The sequence below is a fragment of the Tamandua tetradactyla genome, chromosome 9, assembly GCF_023851605.1.
Source record: "Tamandua tetradactyla isolate mTamTet1 chromosome 9, mTamTet1.pri, whole genome shotgun sequence".
NCBI classification, from domain to species: Eukaryota; Metazoa; Chordata; class Mammalia; order Pilosa; family Myrmecophagidae; genus Tamandua; species Tamandua tetradactyla.
The window spans coordinates 25,564,960-25,585,370 of record NC_135335.1 but is presented as its reverse complement, the minus strand read 5'-3'; the positions used below and the strand labels follow the sequence as shown (position 1 = coordinate 25,585,370).

The 20,411-nt window shown below is 47.0% G+C and overlaps 1 pseudogene across 1 annotated transcript in view; it reads left to right on the top strand.

Moving 5' to 3' along the window:
* LOC143646847 (paired box protein Pax-2-like) overlaps nt 1-20,411 on the top strand; it is a 50,856-nt pseudogene that overhangs the window by 25,657 nt on the left and 4,788 nt on the right. Inside the window, exons 3-4 of the transcript XR_013157666.1 lie at nt 4,570-4,745; nt 7,060-7,187. The product of XR_013157666.1 is annotated as a paired box protein Pax-2-like (transcript). The remainder of the gene's footprint in view (nt 1-4,569; nt 4,746-7,059; nt 7,188-20,411) is intronic.

Sequence of the window (20,411 nt, the reverse complement as noted above, 5' to 3'; positions counted from 1 at the left end):
TCAGACAGACCAGAATTCAAATCCTGACTGTCATTCACTAGCTGCACAGCCTTGGGCAAGCTTCTTAGCCTCTCTTTGCCTCAGTTTCCTTATCTTTAGCCTCATTAATCTTTAATCCCTTAATTGAGGGATTAAGTGAGCTGTGTAAAGTACCACAGTGGCACATAATAAATTCTCGGTACTTGTCAGCTGCTAATGCATGATAACCAGGCAGGGGGCTATTTGACTAACTCATGGTTCCATCTTTGCTTCCCAATCCAAAATAATGGTTGGAGATTGGGAAGGAATATTTGAAATCAGAATTGGTTCAGGAAGCCCAGGATATATGGCCTCCGTACCCTCCTGGAACCTTAACAAGGGGTCAGTTTACTCTTCAGAGGTGAGAGGGCTGAGGCCTTCCTGTCATTTGGGGGTCTCTCCCTAGGAGTGTCTCCCCACTACAAGGCAGGCAGGCCCATTTTATCCCAACCCAGCTGTCTGGGACCAGGGCCATGATCCGGGAGTCCCAACGTAGAAGCTGGCCATAGGCCCTGTTCCCAAGTAGCCTCTGCTTTGGGTAGAAGTTCTTCATCTCCAAGGGTCAAGTTCTCCACTTAACTGGGAACATGTTCTCTGTCCTTTGCACCATAGGTAGGGAGGATGGCATTGCTGAGAGAGGCAAGGACCTCCTGTGGAGCAGAACTGATGCTGTCAGAAGCTAACTAGCAGTGGGGGTGAGGGAGGAAAGGGCATAAGTCTACCAAAGGCCTGCTGCAGGTCCTTCCCGCATCCTCTGTAGCCAGGCATGCATGCCTGGGACTTTCCTTAAAAGTAACTGGATGTCCTGGAGTGCCAAGCCAGTCAGGTGGCAAGGTTAGAGAGCTTCTGCCAGGAAGCTGGCTTTGAATGCCACCCAGGAGAACCTATTCATTCATTCCTTCATTCATTTGCTCCTTTATTCCTTAATATTCATTTATTACATGCCTAGCTCCATATCTGGCTCTGGAGCCACAGAAATGCATCAGCCATGGTCCATGCCCACAAGAAGCTCATAGCCTGTCTCCTTGGCACAGGGGGACTGTAAAGTGGGGAGTCTTAATTGCAATGGGTGGTATCTCATTACTCACACACTTTCCTTTCATGCTCACTCTGAAATCTGGATCAAGACTCGCTTCTGCTCCTTCCTGTATTTCAGGTCAGCTCTGCCAGAGAGCCTTTCAGTATCAGGGCCTAGCAGTCATCTCACAGTCCAGTTCGAATATTCTCCCTTCTTTCACTCTGGGGCTCTGCCTTCTACCCTTGGGAAGTCCTACCTTGAGCTTTCCATCATCCTGGGGACAGCCTTCCAGATGGTCAGCATTGACAACCATTTCATTTTCTCTTCCTTTTCTTTTCTCCTCTTTTCCCATCCCGTCCAAATCCATCCTCATCCAGGCTCTGTGCTCCCCTTCTTAGCTGGAAACCCAGGCTTCAGGGAAAGCAGAACCAGCAGATTTCATTCCTTCAGCAAGTGTCCTCACTCCAGCCAGCACTTCCCCAGTGCTGTGGGACTCCTTCCCTTTTTCCCTCTCCTGCATTCTTCCCTTCCTCTAGCTCTAGGCTTCCTTCTTCTCTGAGCTTCTCCTCCTTGGACTGAACTTCTGACCTCAGGGCTTCTCCTAACTCCTTTCCCCACTTTCCTCCTTCCTGCCCTTTCTCCTTGCTTAGTTTTCCCCTTCCTTCCCTGGCCGACCTCCTCTGGGCTCTAACCCACCACCTCTGGGGAGAGCCTGTGAGAGCTCTGGGACCCTTTAATGGTTTGGGAGGCTGTCTCCCTGTCCCCCCCCCCCCCCCGCCCACTGCTGGTAATGCTATTGCCCTCTCCCTGTCCCTGGAGCTCACCTCCCTGTCCCCCTGTAACTTTCTTGGCACTCCTCTGCCACTCATCATCACTGCTGCCCTTCCCACCTCCTCACTGCCTTTCTTCTCCTGCAGGGAGTTTCCTCAAGCCTCTTGCAGCCCCTCTCCAGACCCTCTGCATGCTTCCAATACACCCCTTGCTTCCCTGCTTCTCCAGCACGTTCCTTCTCCTTCTCTCCCCTACCCCCTTCCTTCTTCTCTTCCTGCTCCCCACTGCTCTCCCATGGCCACCTCTTCTATGATCAGACTTCCTTTCACCCTCCCTCCCCCGTCCCTTTCCTCCCCCCTCCATTGCTGCTCTGTAACCTGTCTACCACCAGGGCCTGAGTATACACAAAAATAAATAAATAAAAAGGTCAGTGAGTGGAAGGAGCAGCAATAACCCCTAAAATAGTACTCTCAGTGGAACATGATTGATCAGTTGAATTCCATAGCGGCTGAAAAATGTGGGATTAAGTGGTATATTATACGCACATTGAGTTGAGGTATGATGTTCATTTCAAGTTCATTTCGCTGGCCTCTGCCACCAGATCAGGCAATCAGTAGGGGCAACAGATATCATATATCACCTTTCTGCAGGCTGGAGAGAGAGCACCATAATCTCTCACAAATTTAGAGTGACAGATTTGTCAAGATCTGAAGGGCCACTGAATAAATGAAGGAAAAGTGACTCCTCCAGCCAGTGACCTGAGGACAAAGCTTCAGTACAGCCCCTACACACACACACGTGAGCACACACACACACACACACACACGTGCATGCACACAGGCACAGGATGAGCCAAGCCAAACACAGGCATATGCACAAATACACAGAGAGGCATAGCGTGAGTCTTACTTAGCACACATCTACACATGCATATAATATGTAAGCATGTGCTCTCAGACAAATGTGTACTTTACTCCTCAGAACCCATCTGGTGACACTGAGATGCCCACACACAAAGACACTCACTAGCCTCCTGTGACCCTGATAGCAGGGCTTTGCAAAAAGGTAGCAGGCTCCAGGAAGGGAGAATTAGACACAATGGAACATGCAAATAGCTACAAGGAGTGAAATGAGGATGCTGGCACATCCTTGGAAAAGAAGCAGGTGCAGGAGACATGGGTGCACCCCACCCTGAGTGATCACACACACATCCACGCACATTCTTTCAGTGAAGGTTCTCACTGTCACTTATACACAGACATATTTATCTGGATATTCATGTATGCACAAATGTATGTACATGGAGAGTATGGAAAAAACATATATGCCGCACCCCAACTTCCATGCAGGACACAACACTCTGTAAGGCTGAAAATCAATTCAGAGGCTTACATAGAAAAAAAATACAGCCACCAAATTTTGTGTCCATAGGAAAACCATTGTGGCTGCCACTTTGCCTGTCTATCTGCCTCAGACTTGATCCTAGTCTTTGGTTTCTGTCTGTGTCTCTGCATGTGTGTGTCTCTTTCCTTGATACACACATGCACACATGTTGCTTTCCCACCTCCTCCAAAGGAAAGAGGGGAGGCCCCATTAGGAAAGCAAGCCCCGGGCTTTATCTGGAAGGCCAGCAAGGAAGGGTAGCTTGGCTGCAGGTTGAGGTTAGTCAATATGTAATATTTTCTATGGTCTCCCAAATGATACTGTATGGTGTTACTGTATATAATGCAATACTGATTATATCATATCATATAATCACCTATAAACTGATATGTATAATAGTCCCAGAGGAGCCCCAGGCCCATGCCTCCCCAGCTGGTCTTGGGCTAAGGGAAGCCAAGAAGTGGCTAAGCTGGGGCTGGGGAAGACCCAGCTTTGGGCCAGGATAGTTGCATGGTGAGGTTCAGGGAGGGACATCAGAGCCAGCACTTTGCCCATGGCATGCAGGAGGCAGGGACGGGGGTGACAGAGCATGACACAGAAGAGGGCACTAGTGTGTCTCATATGTGGCTCTTTCTTAGTAGAGCAAGTCTCAGCTCCCTCTGGAGGCCTGGAGAGGGAGCTGGGCAGTGCCTACGAAGAGGCCAGAGCCAGAGTTCAGGTCAGGAATGGAGAAGGGTGGCCAGGACCAAGTTGCCTTTACAAAATCCCTATCTCCAGTCTCTGGCCGAGAAGGTGTTTTAATGCTCCCACAACACCAGCTTTCCTCCTGCCTCAGGCTCAATTCTGGGCCAGTCCAAGTGAATGCCTAAGTTTTGCTCTCAGAGGCCCTCCTCCCTCCATGGTGAAGTTAATTACTTCACCCCATCTCCATGTTACAGTCAACTTCACAGATTTGATGATTTTCAACCCTCTGAATCAGTGGAACTGAAGTTCATCTTGGGAGCCAAGTTCAATTCTCCACAGGTTCCATAACACCAGTCTGAGACACCCAGCTCTTCCCCCTGGCTACCCATCTACTGGGAGATGGCCCCAGGGAGCCTGCTCTGGCTCCACTTCTGCTGAGTCCTTCCCTGAATCCCATGCTTTGACAACTTCCCTTTGCTTTCTCTTCCCAGGCCCTTCAGAGGTCTGGCTTCTTCAGCTGGCTCTCTGAGGCAGCATTCTGAGCCTCCTGGGCCAGCCCTTCCAGCCGCAGAACTGGGAGCTGGGCACCTGAGCAAGAGTGCAAAACCCTGGGGCCAGAGCCAGGTGTCCAGCTCCTCAGCCTGCTGTCTCTGCTGGCCTGTCACTGATGCCCTAAGTATCTATGTATTCTCCAGATGTGTCCGAGGGCTCAGTCCCTGGTGGAGACTCCCAGAGTAGCGTGGAGTGTTTGCAGAAGCACTTGCAAGCTGACACCTTCACCCAGCAGCAACTGGAATCTTTGGATCCAATCTTTGAGTGTCCTTCCTATCCTGATGTTTTCCAGGCATCAGAGCACATTAAATCGGAACAGGTAAGGAAGGGGCTTTCTGATCACAGAGGTGAAGAAGATGGGAAGCTAAGTGGACATGGGCAGAACGAGGCCACTTGAGAACTTGCACACGAGTCATCCAGGTGCAGACCCAGCATCATATGCATTGCATACAGGTGTGCCGTGTGTGTGCTGTGTGGACACCCTCTCACAAGGACTTCTGGTATAGTCAAGAAAAATCACTGTGACATATATAGTTAGAAATGATGAGATTTAAATGTGTGAGAGAATATGTGAGTAAACCTTATCCCCTTTTGGGACCTCCATTTCCCCATCTGCAGAGTGAGGGGCTTGAGTGTAATGGTCTCTAAGTTCCTTCCATCTCTGCCATGCCAGGGATCTGGCATGGATCAGTACTCAGGAATGCCCCCTTGCTGTGTCTCTTCTCCATGCTCTCCCAGGATCCCATATAAGTCTGTGCAGGCTTGTGGAGCATTTCTTGCCCAGCATAGGAAGAGACCCCACCTGTGGCTGCCTCCTGCCCCCCCAATCCATTCATCCTGTGTGACCCTGGGAAGGCTGACAGTCCCCCCTGTAGGCCCCACAGTTCCTGCAGACACAGAATAGCCCAGGACACCACACCAGCACCATACACAATGTACAGAAGCATGTCTCCCGACTCCTCACATAAACCTGTGTAATCCCCCACCAGGTGCTTGCTGCTCCAATGCCCCCAACATACACCCTACCTACAGAACTCCCAGGAGAACCTGGCAGGTGGAGCCAGGAGGGGTGTGTGTCTCTCCAGATCACCAGATCAATGCACAGCTCAACGCACAGCCCAGCACACACCTCACACACACAGTGCAACACAACCCCCAGTCCCCGCTGTCCAGCACAAAGCCATGCACCCATTCCTCTTCCACACAAGGCCCAGGCCAGGTCCACAACCACAGCACAACATGGTCTGCTGTGCTTGCTCATGCACTCACATGCACACACACACATACACACACACACTCCAGCACAGCTTCACAGGCTCCTCACAGCACAGCCCCACTCTAAGATTCCCACAGCTCCCAGTCACTCGCCTTTGTCCCCGCCTGTCCTTTTATCCTGTAAGCTGTTTGTCTTCATAAAACAAAAAATCAAAAGTCTTTTTAAGGTGCCCTGAGCCATAAACCAACAAAGGAGGAGCCGGCCGAGGCAGGCGGCTCAGTGCACCCTCCCTGAGTCCCCGGCTATATTACAATGAATAACCTTTATTTACTTTCATTAGACTATTAAACACCAGCAGAGTCATTTTCCCCCTGAAACTCGGAGCAGGGTCCATAAAACAAATCTGAAGTCTAATTGAGTTCATTTTAATTTCTCTCCGATCATAACGAATTGCTCTGGTGATAAATCAGGGAGCAGCTTCACCCCCAGTAGAAGGCCTAATTTGCAGCTAATTACAAAACAGATTTCTACAGGAAGATCAATACGAGAAGGAATTGGAAATGATAAGGCAATTCCATCCAGCTAAAGAGGGGAGGGGGCTTTCTGGGGGGAGGGGTCCAGGAAGTGGAAGGGGGAAAAATTGGACCCAAAAGAGCAGAAAATCAGTTTTAATTTAACGTAATATTAATCAGAGCAACTTTTCCTGCTTGGTGTAAGTCTCCTGATCTGCCCAGCTCTGGGGTCTGGCTTGGTGCTGGCTGCAGTAAAAAGGCAATTACCCGAGTGTTTCAGGCAGGACACCCTTTCAGTGTCAATGACTGGCCCCCTCCCACCCTTCTGTTAGCCATGTGGACTCCCCCTCCCCAATTTCATACCCCAGTGCATAGGCAGAGAGCAAGGGGCCCATGAGACTGTCTTTGTTTGTTTTAAAAAAAAAGAGGCACCCCCACACCCCATCAGCCGGCTCAGCAGTGTCAGGCTGGAGGTCCTGCTAGCCCCTTCCTCCAGCTACTACCTCTGTCATCGTGTCATGGTTTGCTCTCCTCCCCAAGGTACCCTGGCCCAGGAGACCTTTAAAACACCCTTCACCTCTCAACAGGGGGATCCCCACTGCTATACTTTGCCCTGGAGGCTGCTTAGGCAGGAGATGCTACAGAAATTTAAAGGTTCTAGCCTAAGCACAGATGATATAAAGGCAACACCTCTAGCTCCACAAAGTCAGGTCTCCCTCTACCCCCACAAGACAGACTGTCCAGCACATGCTAAGCCCGCCCCTCTTGTGCTCCCCTCCCTCTGCCTGGCTGTCTCCTTCACCCCATCTGGGAGGGCTCCCCTGTTCCTCCTCCCCATCTGTATACCGAGCCCTTTCTCTGTGTATGCATCAATAGAGAGCTGTCGCTTTCCTCTCTCTTCCCAGGGGAATGAGTACTCCCTCCCAGTCCTGATCCCTGGGCTTGATGAAGTCAAGTCAGGTCTATCTGCATCTACCAACCCCTGAGCTGGGCAGCAACGTGTCAGGCACCCAGACACACCCCATTGTGACTGGTAAGGGGGCTTCCAGGAGGGTGGAGGCATTGTTTTCAGTGGGGGCCACGTCATCCCAGTGATAAGTGGGCATCCCCACCATAATATCTGAAGGGAGAGCAAGACTTGGAAAACCAGGGTGCTTTGCAAAGAGATGTGTGCAGATGTGGGGAAGGCTGTGGGGAAAGGTGTCTTGGGGCCAGGAGAAGCTGTAGTTGGTTCTTTCTTTCTGTCCTCTTGCTTATTCCTTTACCCTTTTCCTTGCCTCCCCTGAGGTACCCAGAATTTTGAGCCTCTTGTTAGGACTTGTATAGAAGAAGGCAGAGGGCAAAGAGGCCAGGCTGGCAAAAGTGGAGCATGGGGTGCCTGTGCAGCCTACAGGTTCCCATGTCTCTGAGACTTCTCTGGGATCTTCTTTCCTCTCCCTCTGGGCAGATGGGTGGATGTGGCATTGGGTTTCAGGATAGGGCACCCAGTTCTGTGGAATTTGATAAGCGCAATTGTTCTGGCCCTTCTCCTGCTTTCCACAGAAATCACAAAGACCAAGGCTTGCTTTCCAAGCCAGGCAGGGGCAGACCTGGCCCACAGTCAGATGGTGGGTATAAGAGGGACATGGTCTGAGACCCCAGGGGCTCTGAGTGGCAGAGGCAGATAGAGTGAAAGAAGGCTGTAGGGTGGCTCAGAGAAAGGCCCTGTTGATGGAGCTTCAGGCCACCAAGCTGCAGGCTGCAGAAGGCACCTGGCACTGCAGAAGGGTTTCCGGGCCAGGGAAGTACCCTAAGTGGGAGAGACACACATTGAGGTGTTATTAAAATTCACCTAATTATTCTGGAGACATGAAAGCCAATGTGCCATTTGTTCCTTGGGAGACAGGTTGATTGAGAAGGGTCTTGGTGGGGATTGGGAGTCACTGAGGCATTACCTGCCAAGCGGGGAGAGCAGAGGTGGCCTGGGGACCTGGGCTGCAGCAGCCTACAGTGCAGCCAGTTGCAAACAGGGAGCAGGCACAACTTGGGCTGTCCAACAGGGCCCCAGCTCTGTCTTTGGAGCTGATCTGAGCACGGCTGGCCACCCAGACTCCACTGAAGTGGTGTGGGCAAGCCCTGTGATTAGCTTTCCCACTTTGTCCTTAAGAGGATGGACAACTGTTTCCTGCATAGAGGGAGTTGAATTCTTTGGCTGGGCAGTAGAGGCTGAGTCCTGGCATTGCTGGAGAGCTAGATTGGGCTTTGGGCAGTAATCACCTTGGCTGGGGTTAACTGGACCAGGACATAGCCTATTATCAAATAGCTCTTGTCATGGGGCCCTCCTTAGTACAAATAAGAAGCTCTCTATCTGGCTGGGTACTCTGACCCCAGACCAGGCACCTTCCTCTGTCCTGCTGTGAGGTAGAGTGGTAATTTCCCAAAGGTGGCCCTCTCCAGGCAGCTGGCTGGAGAGGGCTTTTCTCTAACCTTGAGCTTCCAAGAGCTCAAGACCTCAGTCCCGGGGGCAAGGGCTTTCCCGGGTGGGGCTTCAGATCTGTGGAGCAGGGCTCCTGCAGCAGGAGAGAAACTTGGGCTGGTACAGAAAAGTGTCTCCACCTTTGGCCTCCCCCACCTGCCTCCCCCACCATGGCCCTGGAATGGTCCCAACTTAGCCTGGGAACATCTCCGGCTGATCCATTTGGATCTAAGTGTGAGAAAAGTTCATTTCAGACCCAGCTTGACATTCCCAGGTGGCAAGTTAGCCCTAACATCTCAATCTGTATGCAACATTTCAATCAAGTGAGGAGTAACCAAAGCAGAACCATTAACATCCAGAGCTGTTCACCAGTGATAATTACAGGGAAACTCACTCAGAAACTGGAAATTACCAAAAAGAGAGAAGTGTGTGGAGAAGTGGGGGAGGGGAGGTAGGAGGGGGTGGGGGTAGGGAATGATTTTTCTACACTTAGGCCAAGATCCAATGTTTGGATTAATGGCGCCATTACCCAAGAAAGGGCTACAGATTATGCTCATTCTTAAAATGTTTTTGCTGGCAATTAAATGAATGCAGTTATTGATCTTTGTTGATTTTATGTTCTCCTAATTTGCATAATCTATTAAAGATGAATGATTCATGATGTGTTTATTATGGGGACAAACAGAATTCACTGGAGCTACTGTCAAGGTGAGAAATGGGGCATTGCCCAGAGACTTCATGGGTTGCCTCAGGCCCCAGTCCATTGCATTGGACTCTGTGGGTAGCAGAGAGCAGTGCTGCAAAGAGAGCATACACAGGAGAGGTAGACTTTAGGTAGGTTCTAGAAAGATGCTGGCCACTCTGAGTCTTGGGCTACAAGGAGGGCCAGAGTATGGTTGAAGCTCTTGATATATCTGTAGTAATTCCACCCAAGGATTTGTAAACAGCTCATTTTGTTGAAGAATAGTACAGGCTGTAGTGGAGGAAGAAGGGAGGTCCTTTTTTGGGGTAGGTGATTCTGACCGGGGGTGTGCTAAAAGTGAATGAGCAGGGAGGTTATCCTTGTGCTCACAGCCTGACATGGGGATACCAAGGCATTCAGGATCCCTTTTCACCCCCCAAGTCCCTGGTACTCAGCTCATCTTCTTCCCCAAGGACAGGCAGCTTAGGCTGCAAACTTAAAGGGATGCATCCCAAGGAAATGAGCCTGGGAAGGGTGCTAGCCCAACCAGAGGAGCCAGACCTTATTGATATTCCTGCTGCCTCCTGGCACTGGAGGCTGATTTCAAACTTCACCAGCCACTTGATGCAGCTGTTCCACAAGGTCAGGACTGAGTGGAGAGAGGAGCCTGGATTATTGTGTGGAGGGGAGACTGGGGCCCAGTGGGCCAGGACACAGATAATCATATTGCAAGAAGGGTGGTTACCAGAGGCTGGGGCTCAGTCCACGAGCCTCCTCTTCCCACTTCCCATCGTGAAACCAAGGAGAGAGCCTGATTTTTCTGGGTGGAGTCTGCAAGTTCGGCTGAGATTTTAATTTCACTGCATCACAACTCAGCAAGCTGCGAAGTCAAGCTGGTTATTTAAATTTATCACCCACTTTCCCTTCCACCACTGGGCTGCTCTAGCTCAGTGGCATCTCTTCTCTCCAGCCCACTGCTCTGCTGGTCTGGAACGGAGCTGAGTCTCCTAAGTGATAAGGAAAAGGGGATCAGCTAGATGAGAGAGTAGGTCAGGGACACTCTGGTCCCAGGCTACTTCAGGTTGGCTGGCTGTGGCTGGTACCATCCACCACCTTCTTAACTACCCCTCCAAAGGACCCTACAGGGAGCCATCTTCAGCCCCTCAGTACTCTTCAGGACCCCTGGGTCAGGGCTTCTTCAGTGAGGTCTCTGGCCCCAACTGTGTGTTGGTGCCTTCAATCCTTAAAGGCCATCATAACTGGTAGAAAAGACAGCATCTCTTCACCATGACCTCCTTACTTTGATGCTCCTTTCCTGTGCCTAACCAGCTCTGCAGCAATAAAGGAGCCAGCAGTGCTGTTGATTAGGGAAGAGATGATGAGAAGAACTAGTTGCAGGATTCCCAAAGTCACTTGGGGGTGCTTCTGATCATTCTGAAGGTGAAAGCAGGATCCCTACCCTGGAGCCCAAATGCAGCTGGAGGAAGTCAATGATTGCTCAGGGGTTCTCTGTGCTCATGCGGGAAGCTGAGGCCAGTGCCAGTCCCTGGAGCTACTACACCAAGTGGGCTTCACTGGCCTCTAGTGGGCATCACTGCCAAGCACTGGGCTAACCTGGTGCAAGAGTAGTTCCTGCCACCCTTGCTTTTGTTCCAGAAAAATTATGGAGGAGTGAGGTTGATGTCCAGAAACATGGCAGGCTAAACTTACTCAAAAGAGTTATCCCTGTCACTAAAACACAGCTGGATAAAGTATAACAACACAAAATGTTAATACATAGCCAAGCTTCATTCTTCAGGTGCCAGAAATAGAGGGAACTCAAAATCAGAGCAGTAAGCAGGAGGCTATGAGAGTACCGCGCTGGTGGAGGTAGACCCCAGTGGGTGGGGGTTGAGGCTGTTACACAGCAGACGGGAGACATGACCGTGGGCTGGAGAGAATCAGGAAGGTAAAACTGTGTATTACCCCAACTAAAGCCAGGAGCCAGAACAGGGCAATAGGAAAATGGACAAAGTCATCCCAATGGCCCAGGGGAGCATGAGAAGAAAACAAAATGCCACCATGAGAAATGGAACCCAAAGTCTGAGTTCAGAGTCCAAATTTATACCATGAGTATGTTGCAGGAACCCCAAGCCAAGAACACCTACTCAAATTTGTCCAGGATAATAACCCTTTCAGAAATTCTAGCAGGAACAAAGGCAAACCTTGGTAGAAACATTCTGCAAACTGAGGCACATGGGACTCCCACAGAAAAAAACACCCATCACTAAAGAGGCCCTCACTATCAAAAATTACATCTCATGTGAATACAAACAATCATGAAGGAGAGTCAGCAGAAGCAATAAATAGGACAATTGACACCCCCAAGAACTGAAGAAAATAGAACAGTCCAGCAGCAACTAAAAATATAAGCATGCTTAATAGTGTTAAAAAGATAAAAGGGAGCTCTCTGTTTTGTCTTTATCATAGATCCAGCTCCTAAATTCCCTTCTCCACCAGTGTGCAGCAAATCGTCAAACAATGGAGATCAGAGTAATAGACAAGGAGTTTTAAACCTACCTCTGAAAACCATACTGATGGCATATTGTTTTAGGGTCAGGAGCCATGGACAGCCTGAGGCAGTTCTGATAGCAGAGGCTGTCCCCTGATTATCCAAGTCCCCAGGCTAAGTCTCAGCATGGAATCTTACCTTTCCATGGGAAATTGAACATTCGCCAGGTGGGAAAAATGACAGTTCTTTCCTCACTAGTGAAAACAAGCCCTGTTAGCTGCCCCCCACCTCCACTGAGAGGGAGGGAAAGTGGTTTTATTCAAGAGCTTGAGAGAAACATCTCTTAATGAGAAGAGCCTGCAGCTCTCTAACCAAGATCCAGCAGGACATGGGGAAGCTGCCCAAGAGGAAAGTCCCCACTGCAGGGAGAGAGAGCAGAAGATGCTGGTCTGCAGATGATGCTGGTTTTCTGGAAGCTGGCCAGGTTGAGCAGAGGTGAGAGACAAATGAGCCACAGATCAAAGCTGAGAAGTAAGGGCTGACCCGAGTCCTGGAGGCTGGTGAGACCAGTGTGGGCTTAGCTAATGAGAAAAGGCTGTGGAACTCTCAGAAGCTCTGATTCCACACCTGGGGTGGTCAGTCAGTAAGGTAGCCTTTTAGCAGTTAGAGGTGTAGACTATGGGAAACCTAGGGTCTTCCCCCCCCCATTCAGAGAATCCTGAGGATCTTCAGGAACTGCCTCTTATTGTAGTTAACAGCACCCATTCCAATGCAACTACATTTCCTTCCATAAAACAAACAGCTTAGACCTTGCTCCCCCCCACCCTTCCCACCCATTCCCCCAATCCTCCTGGAGAGGAGAGAGCAATAAAGGCTGTGAAATGTTTCTGAAAGAGGCTGGGAGTCTCCTAGTCTTGTCTGTTGGCTCAAAGCCTCTGATTAGCCAGAGGAATTTAGGGTGCAGACATTAGAGTTCCTCTCCAGCCCTGAAAAGAGAGAGCTAGGGCAACTTCGGAGAGCCCATCCATTACCGTGGAGGCAAAATGGAGCCAGGGGCTCCACAGCACCTGGGGCCCTAGACCCTTCATTTGGATCAAGAAGGCCCAAAGAAAAGAGGCTAGCCTCCTCCCAACATCCCAAAGGACCTCCAGTCCCCAGACCTCAGCTCTGATTTAATTATGGGGCATTTCCATAGCATTGAGACATTGACAAATAATGTGGGTACCCTGGGCCTGCAGCCTGGGGAGTCAATGGATCAGGGCTTTTTCTCTTCCTCTTTTATCCAGTCCACCTCTAGAGAAAAAGAATATTGAGACTAGGCACGAATCCCTAGGGCTTAGAGAGCAGGGCTAAAATGGAGCAGAATAAAATTGGTACCACCCCAACCTCCAGTCCCAGCCTCAAGTCCTTGTCCAGGCTCATCAGCCATCCCAGCAGTGATGGGCTACCCTCCCTATGAGAGTGCCCTGGGCATTATCAGGTGGCTGATGATGGAGCTGCAGGAGCAAGGAGAGTGGTGGGGAGGATGAGGAAGATTTGAGGGTTTTCAGGCATACACTTCTGTGCTTATCCAAGCTGAGCTCAGGTTTGGCCTGTTACTTTGGTCCTGGGCTTCCTTTCTTCTAACCTCTTCCCTTCAACTCTTGCCTTCATCCAGGAGACCCGAAGACTGAGCCCTGCCAGAGGAACTATGCCTGGTTCCTCCACAGCATGTTCTCACTAATTCAATCAGTAGGGAAAGAGGCCAGTCTGGATTTGAAGCAAAAATATTTTCATACCAGCTGTGAAATGCTGGATGTAATATCTAGTCCTAGTTTCCTCATCTATAAGATGGGTATCAAAAACAGAACTCACATCATAGAGTTGATGTGAGATTAAATGTGACAATGGATATAAAATATTTAGAACAGTGCCTGTCACATAGTAGATCCTCAGTGACTGCTGGCTATTCCAAGTACATTTAGAAAAACAGTTCTTAAGCCTGACAGTTAAAGTAGTATGAATTATCTGATGACTGAAAATTACCAATTTCTTAATAAAGTCTTTCGCTTTGCTTTTCTCTGTATTTGTAAGAGGAACTGCGCTTAGATTCTCCATGATTAGCTAGGTTATAAGTAGCCTTTCAGTTGTGTGGATAGTGTTTGTGATGTTTGGGAACCCCAAGAGGGGGTTCTTCAAAAGGGGGAATCCCCAAGCACTATACCTATTTACTTTATTGTTTAGCACTTTCTAAGAAGAAAAGGTTGTTTAAGTAAAAGTCAAGTCAGTCAATTCAACCTTTTCTGAATGACTAGAAATCCTAAAAAGAGGTGTCCCAAGTATGTACTGGGACCAGGTATTCAGAAATGACTTGATGGCCTCAAAGCTGCCTAGGCAAGAACTGAAAAGCCTCCTTCCCCCAGAGAACCAGCCCTCCCCAAGGTGGCAGGAAGAGTGATGGGGATTGGCCACCACCACCACCCATTAGCTGCACCCTCAGGGCAAACAAGCCAGCACTTTTTCCTGCGTTTTAACCCTGAGCTTTGAGAAGCAGGCTCTGCCACTATTGTCACTTGAGAGGGCTTTGCACACCTTCAGCCTGGAATCCTCCCCAGTGGCAGCTGGGCTGGTGGGCAGGGAGGGAGGAAATCCTGCAGCAGACTTGGAGAGAGGCCTAAGGCTCCAGCAGTTTAAGTGACTGTTTTCCTTGGGATTAGGGTTTCACCTACACAGAGCACCTGAGAAATGCTGCATTTTCAGAAGGATTGGAGCTGACAATTCAGTGCTCTCAGGGAACAAAATAAAGCCAGAGAGGAACTGAGAGACCTGCAGTATCAGGAGACTGTGCAAATAGGCTTAACCTCACCCACCCAGCTCGAGGGTCTCTTGGTGAGCCCATCATCCAGCCTGCACAGTGCACACACCTGACTGACTGTGCTCCATTAGAGACTTGCCAATGGAGACACAGAAGGCAGCATAGGGAGGTGAAAAGAGAGGGCTGGGGATGTTCTCTGTCTCTGAGACTCAGTTTCCTCCTCTGGGGCACTGGACCAGTAGATAGCCAAGTTCCCTCTGAACTCATTGAAAATGCGATTCTCTCCAGCACTCCCTAGCCTTATCCCAAGACCCTGAGCCTGCAGCTCCTTCCATAGTCAAGCAGAGTAGAAGGAAGCAGTCCCCCAAGGGGCCCTGAGCCAGCTGGCAATACAGTCCAGTGCTTAGAAGGAGCAGGGGTGGGGTCAGTGTGATTGGTCATGTCCAGCTGGTTGACCATCAAGGTACAAAGCTCACTGAGCACACACAGGTGTGGGCAGCATCCCTGCCCAGGACACACCAGAATTAAAGGTCCAGCTGTTAGTGGGAAGTAAGACAGGCTATGTACAGCAGGCACCCTGAGCTGCAGGCACAGCCCCCCCCTGCTGGAACCAGAGTAGGTGAGCTTCAGGTTGAACTATGGGGCCAAGGCAGTGTCCCAGGCTCAGGGTCCTCACACAGACACCTCTGCCCCAGAGGAAAAGTTTTAGAAGGATTTGGAAACCTGGGAAATAAGAATGAAAAAAGGAAATATGTAGAAAATGCCTTCTCTCTCCTTTTAAAACATCTACAGACTGAAAGTTTGTTATTTAGTGTATTATGCATAACTTGGGTTGGCTAGAAAGCAATCATAATTGGTACAGTAAATGTAAATGTATAATATATTTAGGTAGTTATTAAAAATTTAGTAACTGAGTATTCTTTAAGTATTATAAATTTCTGTCTCAAGTGGAGACACAGACTGCCAACCTTGAAGGAATCTAATGTCTTCATTTTCACTGCCTTGTGAGAAGCAGGCAAAACTTGAGGATAGGGTAGTAAAACAAGAGTTATGTTTTCTGGCCTTAGGGTCCTCCACAATGTCAAGTAGATGGCAAAAGTGCTCATTTTCAGAGAAAGATGCTGAGGGAAAGCATCTCTAAACTCATTGAATATAACTTTTGCCATATAAGTCTATGCCTAGTAAGTCTCATTGTCTGAGCCATCACTATCAGCAATTTCTGCTTCTTTAGGGGCTTCCTTTTCTATTATTTCCTTGGTCTTCTGAATGCTGTTATGTTTTCCTTGACTTGAGACAAGTCTCCCTATTCCTTTACATGTTATTTTTGTCGTTCTTTGTATGGTCTTGTTTATTTGTATGATCCAAGCAGTTATAAACAAATCAATGTCTTATACTGAAGAACAGAGGTTCTTTTTTTTTATACAAACATTGTTCATTAATCTTTTTTACTTACAGATATTTAGAATCTGATAAAAGTCATATACTTCTTCCCCTGAAAGATGCACATGTATAATATCTATAACATTTTATGGATAATTTTATATGGACCCCTTGTCATGCATCTGTGATGTCCTAACAAACCTACACAGAGCACCTGAGAAATGCTGCATTTTCAGAAGGATTGGAGCTGACAATTCAGTGCTCTCAGGGAACAAAATAAAGCAAACCCCATATTTAAAACTCATGCTATAGAAAGTGGAAGAATCTGAAGTAGGTAAGAAACAAGAGGCAACAAGATGTTCTGTAATTGGAAAGATTAGCTTAGCTTGGTCCCAGTTACTTCCCTGAACCAAATACTTATCTATTTTCTATGTGTACAATATTTGAGAATCTCATTCTAGAATCAGCTGCCAAGAGTGCTGCTTGCTCTATACTCTAGGTTCTGTCATATGCCAGCTGTGAAATGCTGGATGTAATATCTAGTCTTAGTTTCCTCATCTATAAGATGGGTATTAAAAACAGAACTCATATTATAGAGTTGATGTGAGATTAAATGTGACAATGGATATAAAATATTTAGAACAGTGCCTGGCATATAGTAGATCCTCAATGAATGCTGGCTGGCTATTCCAAGTGCATTTAGAAAAAACAGTTCTTAAACCTGACAGTTAAAGTAGTATGAATTATCTGATGAGTGAAAATTACCAATTTCTTAATAAAGTCTTTTGCTTTTCTTTTCTCTGTACTTGTAAGAGGAACTGCACTTAGATTCTCCAAAACAGTTTGTTTGATCTGGCTCATTTGGTAAGGAATGTCGGACAAACGTGCACTGTCTCTGAATCAGATGTAGTGATTGCTGCAGAAATTGGCTTTTGAATCTTCGGGGATTTCTGCAGTTGAACTGTGAGGACATCCTCATCAAGTACAGTCTTCTAACACTTCTGGGTATTTTAAGATTCTCAACTACTACTGTTTCTTGAAGAGCCTCTTTGTTTTTAGAAAACCTCTCACAGGAGATTAATACTCCACCCCATGGAGTTTTATTAGAGTTTCAGTGTCCATATTTTACTCTTTTTGTCCTTTTTCTCCTGCCTTATCTTAATGACAGCAGTGACAATATGAGATTTTGCTTGTTGGGTGACTTATTTTCATTTCTTTTGGATCTTCTTGGGACTGTCTAGCTTTATATTATCATTAAAACAATTTTGGCTTTATCATTTACTAGCTATGTAGTCTCAGGAAAGCCATTACACCTGGCTGTGTCTACATTTTCTCACTTTTAAAACAAAGTTGTCTCATGATCGTGAATACTTGTCCCTCTATAAAACTTTAGAGTTTAGGAACCAAGGATCCAATACGAAATGCCCATCTTCTTCTAAAAATATGTGAGCAAAGAAAATAGTTTAGTGCTTCCTGTCTTCTGTTCGATGGCACATATTTTATAACTGATGTATTCTACAGTGTAGCTGTTTTCACTTGTTTCCTTGCTTTTGCTTGTTGTTTTAACAAGGTGGCTGCGCTATCTTACAGTTTTAGGGTCCATCTCCATTCCTGTTTGTCCATGCATCTGTAACCCTGCATGACCCAGCACTTTGTTGATTTTTTCTTGCACAGAGTCCATTACCCATTCCTATTCTGCCTCTGAAAGAGGCTTGCTCAAAGAATGCTGCTGGGCAAATGGTACGATGGTCTTAGTCATTTGAAAACTTCCTGCAGTATGTGTTTCCCATTATTGACAATGGTGTTCCAGAAGAATATATGGCTCTGGCAAGAGTTTGGTGAATTTTTCCTGCTCTTTAGGTGTTACCTGTGTACTAATGAAGCCATTGAGAGCGCTTTGTATGCAGTAGCTTGCACCTTTGTTGGCTCAGGGGTCCTGACCAGGCACCTCTTTGTGGTGATGCTGATTATACGGAAACTACAGCATGCTAGGAGCCTTATATTAAATACTAGGAAGCTTGTTTTTTCCTTATCATGGACCTCTTTTTCCATATTTTAAAAATGCTTGAATGACACTTTACAAATTCAGTTTTTAAAATATAATTTCAAAATGTACCTTTCAACCAACAGCTCTCTGGGTGACTAGCAGTGTGCAAAAGTTTCTAAAATTGGACTTAGCATTTTCCAAGACAGAAAGCCAGTGGAAACAAACATTGTAATAGGTATGCCTCCAAGTTAGCTGGAAAAACCTTTCCTGTAATACTCTCTCCTGAAGCTAGGTAGGGGACTTTGTCACTAAAAGTTAAATTACAAGGAATTCATGTGTGACAGATTGTGGAAACTATGCAGCTAAAAATCAGAATTCAGATGCTTTTAAGTTCCTGTTTATTAAGAAAGAAGCATACCACTTTTTCTGGTTTCTTTGTAGATATTAAGATCACAGGACCAGGAGGAATTGAGTTTCTATATATTTCTAGCTTCAGAAATATATCTACATCTTTCTTCACTCTCTTCTGTCCTGGGCCTTTTTTGACCAATAAGTGCCTTACTATTAAACTCTCTAGGAATCCATAGATATTGTCATTAACCATTTCAGGTCTACTCCACTGAGAGATGATCAAGAAGACTGTATCTTTTATTGACACTAGAATTCAATTAAAAAAAAATACCTCAAAGCAAACACAGGTTCTTTCTTCTCTTTGGGAGTTGGAAGTGATCTCTTATCTGACAGTTGCACTGTGCTATTTATTCTAGTTTTAGGAACTGTAATACATTGGGCAAATATAGAGGAAAATCATTCTATTGCATAATAAAGTCAAGTCACAGTATGAATCCCTCACTGCAAATCTTTTGTCATTTTATAAGAATTAATAATCCATTGCTTAAACATTATTAGAAAAAAAGCAAATTAAAATATTTATATTTTATCCCAGTTTTTACCTTTTTAGAAGAGACCAACACGTATGAAATAATTAGAAAACAGTAATGAGCCAACTCATATGGAATTGGCTGTAAGTACAATAGGGTGACAGAGAATTAATTAATCACTGATTATTCATTGAACATCAACTGTGTTCTGAACTATGCAAGACAGAGCATAGACAGGGCTTTGTCCTCAGGTTGCTTATAATATACTTGAGGAAGCAAGCCATGATATGAAACAGCAGGGCTGATGCACTATGAATATTATATAATGGGGCACAGATGCTATAGAAGTTTATGAGAGAAATTTCCCTGATGGGTAGAATGGGTGGGCTTGGGGGCCTGAGCTAAAAGAAGAAAACTATGAGTAAGGGAAGAAGAAAATAGCAGGTGCAAAAGTATAGAGGGAACCAGTAAAAATAACTAGGGAGAGTTGGGTGGGGAGAATACCTGGAAGACTTTGAAAGCCTGGCAGAGTTTAAAATCAAATTTCAGGCTACAGAATCAATGGTGATGAAAACAATGTTTCATGAGAACTGGCAAAACAGCCACATTCTGGATAGACTGGATAGGTAAGAATCAGAAGGCAGAAAACACAAATAATAATAGTAAACAACTGTTGTGGCTATGGAGCTGGTGGAGATGGGACAGATTGAACAGACATCGCAAAGGAGAACTGACAACACTTGGTGACTGATTTCAGATTAGAGGCAAGGAGAAAGGCTGTGTCAAGGACTCCACGTTTTTTGTTTTGATGGTCTACAAGAAGGTCAGGAGAACTGATTGGGGGTGGGATGAATCAACTTTTATTCTTATTTGATTTGTGGTGACAATGGGACAACTGGTAAAAATATTCAGCAAGCAGCTGGAAAAGCAAGAGCCTGAGCTGTGGCTCCAAATACTTAGGGAAGGATGAATCTGACAGGTTAAGGTAGGGGTGAGGAAGCTCACACATCTCAGGAAAGTAGGTGGTTTTCAAGGGGAGAGTGGTTAAGGGAGAGGGGGTGCTTTGGAATAGCCATTGGGAGGATGAAGACAAGGGACCAGTTGAACAGAAAATGAATTGGGCCAGATATGCATAATTTTGTGACTTCCTCTAGCCATTCTTTGCCTTCCTGGGGACTGAACTATGGAGAGAGAGGATAAGGCAGCCCAGGGTTTTACAGAAGCACTAGAGTGTTAGAGTGGCACTGGCTGGAGAGGAAGATAAGGGGAACCTGGAGAGGATAAATGGAACCAGGAGAGGCAGGAGAGGACAAAAAAGTAGTCTCTAGGATGTGGAAGTGTGAAGGGGGCACATCATTGTCATTACAGTTTGGAGCCTGCTAAATAGAAAAAGGAGGTGGTGACCTTCATAGCGATGGAAGGCACAGGCAAAAAAGGGAGGCCAGTCAGGTGCAGCTGTATTCCAGAGATGTCCATGGATTATGAGTGTCTCTGGTCAGCATCCCTGATACTGACTCACTTTGCCTCCACTCTAGGACACTGCTAAGGGAAGCCCTGCCACCCACCCTCCAGGTTTTAGCTAAAACA